We start from the raw sequence: 11,299 nt of genomic DNA, 5'->3' as shown, positions 1-11,299 counted from the left end.
GTACACTTACTCTAGTGTCCAACATGATTATTGTTCAGAAGTACACTTAATCTATTGTCCAACATGATTTTTGTTCAGAAGGATACTTACTGCAGTGTTTAACATGATTTTTGTTCAGAAGTACACTTACTCTAGTGTCCAACATGATTATTGTTCAGAAGTACACTTACTCTAGTGTCCAACATGATTATTGTTCAGAAGGACACTTACTTTAGTGTCCGACATGATTATTGTTCAGAAGTACACTTACTCTAGTGTCCAACATGATTCTTGTTCAGAAGTACACTTACTCTAGTGTCCAACATGATTTTTGTTCAGAAGGATACTTACTGCAGTGTTTAACATGATTCTTGTTCACAAGGATACTTAATCTAGTGTCCAACATGATTTTTGTTCAGAAGGATACTTACTGCAGTGTTTAACATGATTATTGTTCAGAAGTACAGTTACTCTAGTGTCCAACATGATTATTGTTCAGAAGTACACTTAATCTAGTGTCCAACATGATTTTTGTTCAGAAGGATACTTACTGCAGTGTTTAACATGATTCTTGTTCACAAGGATACTTATTGTTTTGTCACATTAATTGTGACACATGTCTTTCAGTTGTCCCACCTCTTCACACTGTAACAAGGATCAATGCTTTTCATTGTCATTCAGAATTGCCGTTCATGAATTATTGGATAAATTGAGTTTTTATTAATATGTCATCCAAAGGTTGATATAGGGTTTCCCTAAATGTTTTCTACTCAACCTTTCGTAACCAACAAGGTGTGTAAGTGCAATGTACGACAACTGTGTGCCTGTATCTTTAGAGCAGCGACCAGTAGCCCTAATTTCTATGTAAATATGCTTGATGTTTTTGTTGCTTAGAAAATAGTAAAAGTGAGACATGTGGTATTCGAGTTTTTAATAACGAAGAGGCAACGAGACAAGAAGATTCTAGCTCTTCATTTAGTAAGGACAATCAAGATGATGAACCTGTACTCGAGGAAGGCCTAAACAGCATCGACAATGGGAAATATACATCTCAGCTTCAGCGAATGAGTTAACTGATAATATATTAATGAAAAATGGATTAACTCGCATAAGGAGTAAATATGAAAATATGAAATGTAAAATAAATAAACACGTTCTCGTGGGTTTGGTGGATTATTGAGAGCATGCAGGAAAGAGTGATACATTTTCAACATTGCATCTTTACGACGAAACACTTTAGAATGAAAGCTACGGTGTAGAACTTTGGTGAATGTGCAAGGACGTCAGATATAACATAAGTATATCCAGTGACGTGGACTGTAACGACGCGATTAGACACCTAAACATGACATCGCAATCCATTTGCACGAGAAATAAATATTAGGCTATAAAAAATAAACGGTTTACCTCCTTCAGGAGCATTACGCTATTAGAGCTATAGTAAATAACAAATTAGCTATTGCTTTCATGCTATATTTTGATGATAACTATAGCATAATACAAGACAGAATCTTATAAAACTTGGTTATTTTCCTGTTAGTTTCCGAATATTGAGTAGGCTTCAGAAGTTAAAAATAAAGGAAAGATTTTTGGCTTTTTAAGCTGGGAAATTCAAAGAAGGCCGAATAGAATGAACAAAGACAGAGCGCAACATGTTACCTGCGTCAATTAGCTTCAATAATTAAGTTTTTTTTTTTAATTTCTTAATTAAGTCATATCAAAAGTGTTTATACACTATTAACAAAGACAGCCTGAAAATCAAGTGCTTGTATTTTTAAGAAAAAAATGTGGTTCTCGCACAACGTGAATAAAATCTTTGAAAAACAAGTCTTGCAGTAAGGAGAATTTTGTATTTCTTTTGTGTTTGTTTATATTAAACCCAAAGCTGTATATTGGAATATTTCGGATTTATCCACTGCAAGAACCGAACCTCGAATTGTAGCGTTTTAAGGTCTCGAAATTACTGCTAAGTAGCCATGAGGTAGATAGGTTTACTTCACTTTTACTTTAATGATATGAATCAGTCGTGTTTTTTTTTTTTATGAATATATGGTCTTCTTTACTTATGGCACCGTAAGGCCAGGTGGTTAAAGAACTCCACTAGTAATCTGAGGGTCGCGAGTTCGAATTCCTGTCACACCAAACCTGCTCACCCTTTCAGCCAAGGGGGCATTATAGTGTGACGGTCAGTCCCACTACTCGTTGGTAAAAGAGTTGGCGGTGGGCGGTGATGACTAGCTGCCTTCCTTCTAGTCTCACACTGCTAAATTAGGAACGGCTAGAGCAGACAGCCCTCGTGTAGCTTTGCGCAAAATTCAGAAAAAAAAGAAACAATCATTATTTATATTAAAAACTTTAACATCACACAGATGTTACTGTCATGATAAATTCAGACATATGTCCATCATGAAAGAAAGATTAATTCGTAATTATTTGCTTTACTAAAGATTGTTGCTAAGCGGAAATATACATAATAGTTTATGTGAGTTCTTGACATCCATGCGTATCGAAACCCGAATATTAGCGTTATAAAGGCACAGGGGGAATTTCTTTTTTACATTTTCAACAATTAGAGGATAAATTTATTAATTAGGCAGTATAAATTTCTCGTCATGGTTAGAACGTTTCGTGTATTTAATTAAGGATTTTAAAGTTATGGTTCGAACCTTTGATATATTTACTTAATGGTTCAAAGTTATGATTTGAACGTTTCATGTATTTAACTAATAGTTTAAAGTTATGGCTTGAACGTTTAACATATTTAGTTAGTGGCTTAAATGCTGAAAGCTTGAAAAGTTTTAGAAATTAATAAGCCTAAATTTCGCGGTAAAAATACCGAAAATCACAGATTTGTTTTTCCACTCTACTCTTGATTTGCTCAATTCGCGTCTGATATGAATCCGAAAAAAAGAAATGGATTTAAAATAGCTCATGTTTATTCAATCTTTATCGCACATTTTAGGCAAATTATATATTATTAGAGGGAATAAATATATATATTTTGTCAAACGTTTTAGTAATATATAAGTTGTTTCGTAAAGGCACATCTTTCCCTATGTTAGCCTGTTACCATGATAGTTTCTAGAGATGATAGTTCTTTTTGTGGCTTAGACAAGACTTGTAGCTTAGAAATTTTGTCAAGAAACGCGATTTTTGTACTGTCCTTGTAAGTTTAGAAGGCTGTACAACTATGATAATAGCACGTGAATAACTGGCCATGTATATTGGTTAGTGGAGATTTTGACCAATGGCATGTAGAAAACTGATTAAATATGTCAGTAGTAACAGGGAATGTAGCACATGGTTCAACAAACATGTATGAGTTAGATATTCTGGTCCATTTAAATGTTTGTGAAAACATACGTATATCTGTTTTGCATAAAAGATTGTGGTATGGACAGAATCCTCTCGAAAACAGATCAACGCCTTGTTCAAATAATTTCTCTGTATTTGATGTAGAGTTATGCCTAGTCACGTGTCAGACGTCATAGGGCGTCAAATTGTTTGACAATCCAGAAATGGAATGAAGCAAATGGACGTCGCCAAAACAACTGGATGCCCCCAGTGTGCTGGATCAGGAATCCTGAAACGTCATCGAACTACTGGAAATGATTTTCCAGGAAAGTCTAGCGGTAGACACCGAAAAACTTTGCAGAAGATGACCGTGTTTTGATCTGGTTAATAGGTCAAGGTCGCAAGAAGTTTTGGAACACATAATAACAAAAATGGCATTAACATTCCTTCCGGGATATCCAGAAGAACAGTGAATATGAGACTAATCAAACAAAGTTAAATTTCAAGAAGGGCTATCTACAAACCAATATTACCCAGAATTCACCCACAAGACAGCGTGCCAACTTCCATTAAGAACACTAACGACACGTCATCTTTTTAGATAAGTCGTTGTCGAAGCTGATTGTAAGATTTATATATCTTGTTTGCCTGTACAACAAATGAGAGAAGACTGTCTTTCCTACAAGTGACATCTAGGGGCTGGTGCAGTACGTGTTTGGGCAGCTATTTGTCATGTTAGACAAACTGCTCTTAATACCCTCCAGAAAAACGTCAGTGGTGCCTCCTACAGGAATCACACGGAGACGATATGTCTGCCAAATGCTAGGACATGGATTAACAATAACTTTATGTTTCGGGATGACAATGCAACTGTCCACAGTACGCATATTGTACAAGAATATTTCGACCAGGGGGACGTTACAAAGTTGTCATGGTCAACTGTCTTCAGATTCTAATCCTTTAAAGAACTACTGGGCAGAACTGAACCAAAACATAGTTATTCACGACTCTATACTAGCTGCTATAACTGAGGTGTAGCGCCTTCTAGTGACAAGTTTGGATGAAATCATGGTGGATTACATCACTAACCTGATCGACAGCATGCCACATCTCCTTGAAGGGATTATTAGAATAAGAGGAGAACCAACGAGGTACTGAATGTTTAATACGAACTGAAGAAATGTTACAGATGCTACTTGTAACACTTTGACGTTACATTTGTTACTGTATATGTTTTGGTAAAGTTTTGTTGTTATAACTGAAACGTTAAACCACACATCATTTTACACAGGTCTGAAGAAATTGTTTATTGTTCTAGTGTATCGTTCATGATATCTATAGAACTTACTTAACTATACAAGTTGCACTTTCTTAGCTTGACAGCATTGAGATACTAGCATTCCATTTTAACAATACCAACCTTATGTGTCATTAAATATACAAACATTTTAGCCAAGATTCTATATAGCTTAAAACCGAATGGTAACTTATGAATTCCTAACGCAAAGTATAAGACATTGTGTATCCCTTGGGTCATAAATTCATAATATTTCACTAAGAAATGGGTCTCTTGTTAACATTGAGGCTCATTGTCTTTCAGTACCTTTGAATGTTAATGTTTTGTTCTTTGATAAGTCAACTATTTGAAGCATTGGCTGTGTATGCCTTTTGTGTTTAAATTGAGACAAGAAAAATAATCAAGCCACCAGATCATCTTTGACACACGTTTTAGTGAGAAGTACAAAAATTAATCAGGACCCAGTGCTGTTCCTATGTTAGCATAATCAAGTCGCAGTGAGAGTACTATGTTAGTATAGTTTTACATAATTTGTCAAGTTTAGGTATGACAAAGTTTGCTAAAACAGTATGTTTTGGACACCCATGTGACAATTGTAGACGCAATGACCGAATATAGGAGGGACAATTATAAACTTAGAGACAGAGAGGGATTTGGTTTGAACTTCGCGCAAAGCTACACGAGGGCTATTTGCGTTAGCCGTCCCTAATTTTGCAGTGTATGACCAGAAGGAAGGCAACTAATTATCACCACCCACCGACAACTTTTACCAACGAATAGTGGGATTGAAAGTCACTTTACAATGCCCCCGTAGCTGAAAGAGCAAGAATGTTTGGTGCGACGGGGATTCGAACCCGCGACTCTCAGATTACGAGTCGAGTGCCTTGTCCACCTGGTCATACCGGACCCAAACATCAAAGGTCAACGGTCTAAGAGCTGTCTGGATTTCTTTGCTGAGTTTTTCTCCTCTTTATAGCCTATGGTCAGTTATGTTATAGATGTGTATCATTTAAGCCACTTTATAAGTGGACTTGTTATGTGTGCATCTAAATGAATACCAGATTGTCCTATTTAATTAGCTTCAATAATCTAAAATTTGAAATACAGCTTTCCTTTGTTATTATTTAACTTAAATGTGGGCTTCTTAATATCCTATTGAATACAAACAAAGAAAGGAAAGCCGCTGTCTTTTGTGCCAATTTCTGGTCCACGTGTAAAGCGAAGCCAAACCGAAACTTTCTGAATCATAAGTCTCATGGGTTATTCAAGTAGGCCATAATAAGTACACTGTCTTGTCTCAAAAGGTTCAAAGTAGTGAAAGGCGCAGCAATTAATGTCCATTTGTATGGGTTTTTCGATAAATGTAATGTTTGTAGTTATGCGTAAAGCTACACGACAGGCTATCTGTGCTTTGTCCACCACGGCTATCGAAATCCGGTTAATAACTTTGAAAGTTCGAAAACATATCACTGGGCAACCTTTGAAAACTCTAACACTGTTGGCTTGTTTCTTGATATTATTGCAAAGCAACTCGAGGGTTATCGACACTAGCCGTCCCTAATTTAGATATGATAGACTGAAAGGATTGTTTGTTTATTTTTGCATTTCACATAAAGCTACATGAGGGTTATCTCCGCTAGCCGTCCTTAACTTAGCCGTGTAAGACTAGAGGGAAGACAGTTCGTTATCACTACCCACCGCCAACTTTTGAGCTACTCTTTTACCAACGAAGAGTGAGATTAACCATAACATTATAACGTCCCCACGCATGAAAGGGAGAACATGTTTGGTCGAGAGCCTTAACCACCAAATCCTACTTGTTCAAATGTTAATTTGAAACAACAGTTCTTGGTATTTATTCTTTATTCGCTTATTTAAGCAATAATGCATCTTCACTTCTGTTGCTTTTACTAGCTACACAATGAGCTATCTGTGTTATGCTCACTATAAATATCAAATCCCAGTTTTTAGCTGTGCCACTGGAGATGTACTCTGTATGATAAGCGAGATGCTATCTTTGACGTTTTAATTTTACGTAAAACGGCTACATAATAAGCTATTTGCACTCTGTCAACCGCAGTAATCGAACCCTGGATTTTAACGTTGTGTCCTTCAGTTTACCACTGATCATATGGGAGGTAAAGTTACCTGCGCTAAAAAGTCTCTAGCATAAACAGTTATTTTTATATTGTTGCCACATTTTGAAACGATACAATAAGTTAATTAACATTTAATGAACTTTAAGCAAAGTCAATATGTTGGTCATTTGAACCAAAAGTTAACTTAAAGAAATATCACTTTTCTTGGATTTTAAAACATTTAAAATGCAACTTGTTAGAAGTTTTGGTTATTAAGAGAAACGAAATTCATTCTAATGTTCTTAACACTAAATAATACAAATAAATCTTGTCTATAATATATATATCCAGCAAAGTCTTAATTTTCTTACTTCTATTTTACAGTCTGATCTTTGAAAACAGTTTTTGGTTACATTAAACCGTTATTTATGTTGAAATTAAAGGTTTTAATTTTTATGAAATGTAAATCTAAGACTTTCAAGACATTTCGAGGAATTTGTTTTTAGAATAACAAGATACGAGTATTGGTAGCAAACAGTATTTAGTCGAGTATTGTGTATTAAATGTAAACAGTATTTAGTCGAGTATTGTGTATTAAATGTAAACAGTATTTAGTCGAGTATTGTGTAACAAACAGTATTTAGTCGAGTATTGTGTAACAAACAGTATTTAGTCGAGTATTGTGTAACAAACAGTATTTAGTCGAGTATTGTGTAACAAACAGTATTTAGTCGAGTATTGGTAACAAACAGTATTTAGTCGAGTATTGTGTATTAAATGTAAACAGTATTTAGTCGAGTATTGTGTATTAAATGTAAACAGTATTTAGTCGAGTATTGTGTATTAAATGTAAACAGTATTTAGTCGAGTAGTGTGTATTAAATGTAAACAGTATTTAGTCGAGTAGTGTGTATTAAATGTAAACAGTATTTAGTCGAGTATTGTGTATTAAATGTAAACAGTATTTAGTCGAGTATTGTGTATTAAATGTAAACAGTATTTAGTCGAGTATTGTGTATTAAATGTAAACAGTATTTAGTCGAGTATTGTGTATTAAATGTAAACAGTATTTAGTCGAGTATTGTGTAACAAACAGTATTTAGTCGAGTATTGTGTAACAAACAGTATTTAGTCGAGTATTGGTAACAAACAGTATTTAGTCGAGTATTGTGTATTAAATGTAAACAGTATTTAGTCGAGTATTGTGTATTAAATGTAAACAGTATTTAGTCGAGTATTGTGTATTAAATGTAAACAGTATTTAGTCGAGTATTGTGTATTAAATGTAAACAGTATTTAGTCGAGTATTGTGTATTAAATGTAAACAGTATTTAGTCGAGTATTGTGTATTGACTGAAGTCTCGTTATCTAAAGAGACCCCGGCATGGCCAGGTGGTTAAGGTACACGACTCGTAATCTGAGGGTCACGGTTTCGAATCCTTGTCGCACCAAACATGCTCGCCATTTCTGCCGTGGGGGCGTTATAATGTGACGATCATTGCTATTATTCGTTGGTAAATAGAGTAGCCCAAGAGTTGGCGGTGTGTAGTGTCTGCCAAAGTAGTTATAAAATCCGCTGTTCTTAAGAATAAGGAAGATACTTCGTGTCTTACCCATCGATTTGTTTGTTTTGGAATTTCGAACAAAGCTACACGAGGGCTATCTGCGCTAGCCGTCCCTAATTTAGCAGTGTAAGACTAGAGGGAAGGCAGCTAGTCATCACCACCCACCGTCAACTCTTAAGCGACTCTTTTTACCAACGAATAGTGGGATTGACCGTCACATTATAACGCCCCTACGGCTGAAAGGGCGAGCATGTTTGGCGCGACGGGGATGCGAACCCGCGACCCTCAGATTACGAGTCGCACGCCTTAACACGCTTGGCCATGCCGGGTCATCTTACCTATCGAACAGCTAATAAAGGTATAAAGTTTGTTGTGTATTAATAAAGCAACTAAAGTTAAATGTATTTAATTTTAAAAAATAGAAAACATCCAAGGCTACTACGAAATAATCTGTTATTGCTTCTCTGTAAATGTTGCCTCGAAAACAACGTATTTTTGAAATTACAACCGAACGTATTGAATTCTCAGCTACGAAACATTATATTACCTAAGTTATTGGACAATCGATTTAACATTAAGAAAACAACTACAACACAATATACAACTTCCCAAGCAAACAACACTATCCTAAGAGCAAGACCTGTGAACTGGAGATGTTATATCGCAGCCAATGTTTTATATTAAATCAAAGCGCACGAAGCAAAGAATATTATCTTTTATGGTCGCTTGAAATCTCAGATCTGTCACCTACAGAGCCAATCGTTTATTATTATTTCTATTATATAATTCTTTAATAGTTGCTGGATTTGCTGTAAAACGTGTACTTTCTATTTAAAAACTGCTAAAATAATTTCAATAAAATTCTCTAACTATAAAGTGACCTGATATATTTACCCATGCCACATTTTAGCCTTCTCCCCCTACAAAAGTAAAATTCTCTAACTATAAAGTGACCTGATATATTTACCCATGCCACATTTTAGCCTTCTCCCCCTACAAAAGTAAAATTCTCTAACTATAAAGTGACCTGATATATTTACCCATGCCACATTTTAGCCTTCTCCCCCTACAAAAGTAAAATGCAACTAACTATAAAGTGACCTGATATATTTACCCATGCCACATTTTAGCCTTCTCCCCCTACAAAAGTAAAATGCAACTAACTATAAAGTGACCTGATATATTTACCCATGCCACATTTTAGCCTTCTCCCCCTACAAAAGTAAAATGCAATTAACTATAAAGTGACCTGATATATTTACCCATGCCACATTTTAGCCTTCTCCCCCTACAAAAGTAAAATGCAACTGGCTATGTTGTTTTTGGATTATGATTATAATCTAGAGATAAATAAACAACTTAGTCAGCTGCCTTTACTGTCCTTGTGATCATGCAATGGTTTATAACATATTCCTACGATTCTCACGTGGCTTCTAAATGCCACAGCGTAAGAATTAATTCACAGACAACGGTGAGTGATAAATACATCAGTACAGGGACGTGGAGAGCGCAATATAACAGGACTGTTTCCTCAGTATCACCGCCATTTTGGATATCGTAATTCAGTCTTTAAAATTCTTCTGACGTTATGACGCCCACGGAGAAGTCTTACAACGTTATGTTAAGCCTAAATAAGTGTCTCCAATCAGAGAGCGAGTTTGAGCCGCAAAGCTGTACAAAAAACGCTTGATTATTATTTTTTTTTAATATCGCGCAAAGCCACACGAGGGTTATCTGCGCTAGCTGTCCCTAATTTAGCAGTGTAATACTAGAGGGATATTATAACTATTTATGTGACGTCACTTATATATACAAGAGTCTCCAAAAATGTAATACACAGTATGAAACAGAGCATAGCTCGAATATAAGAGTACAAAACATTTTTTAAATGCCTATAAAATAAGAGAAGTATATAAATCCATTACGGTCACAACGTGTTTTATAAATCTTATTTTGAAATATATATGTCAGTTGTTAACTTACTCAATAGGTGACACTACGGGCTGTTGACTATATATGTTAGGGTTAGTTGTTCAAACTGGGTGTTTTGTTTCAAGAAAATAAAATTTTAGTCGATAGCAGTAAGTAAATGCGCATGCGTCGCTAAAAAAAACGTTTCATGAATACAGATAATATAGAAGCGCGAAATGAGATAGATATTCTAGAACTAGTCAGATGTCACCACTTCATCAAATTTAAACAGAGTTGCTGGAAAGACATGACAAATTATTAGTACCCAAGGATCTTAGATTTTAGACAAATAGTGAATGTACTTGGGACTGTGTATTTTACCCTTGAAATGTGATATTTGTTTTGTGGCTTTTATTTGATCAATTCCTTTTCAAAGGAGAAAGTTTTATAAAATCCAGATTTAAAGTTCTAAAGAACTGAATTTCTATTATAACTGTTTCTTAGATCTGTATATATTTTGAATAACAAATAATTTTGTGGAGTTATATTATTAAGAAAACGACAAATGGATTACATTCTAGCTACGATAAATTTGTATCATTACACAATATCTCAAAACAAAAGGAATCACTGTTTGTTTAAGCGCGAAACCAATACCGAAGAATAGACTACCATTTTAAAACATATCAGTTCTGTTCTTCACAGACATGTACTTCGAACAGCAACTTACAATGAAATGTACATTTTAATAACAGCTTTATTTAGTTCAGGATTTGTTTGTTTTTGAATTTCGCACAAAGCTACTCAAGGGCTATCTGTGCTAGCCGTCCCTAATTTAGCAGTATAAGACTAGAAGGAAGGCAGCTAGTCATCACCACCCACCGCCAACTCTTGGGCTACTCTTTTAGAAACGAATAGTGGGATTGACCGTAACATTATAACGCCCCCATGACTGAAAGGGCTAGCATGTTTGGTGCGACCGGGATTCGAACCCGCGACCTTCAGATTACGAGTCGCACGCCTTAACGCGCTTGGCCATGCCAGGCCTTTTTATTATTATTAATTTTCAGAATCCCTTATAGTTGTCACTAGTTATATGTTAGGTATTCCTACCAAAAATGCAGCAAAAATGTTGGGGGCACGAAGCTAAAATACGAGTTTCGATACTCGCGATT

The sequence above is a fragment of the Tachypleus tridentatus genome, chromosome 9 (genome assembly GCF_004210375.1).
Source record: "Tachypleus tridentatus isolate NWPU-2018 chromosome 9, ASM421037v1, whole genome shotgun sequence".
Classification (NCBI taxonomy): Eukaryota; Metazoa; Arthropoda; class Merostomata; order Xiphosura; family Limulidae; genus Tachypleus; species Tachypleus tridentatus.
The sequence above is the reverse complement of the archived record's forward strand: the minus strand, read 5'-3'. Positions refer to the sequence as shown.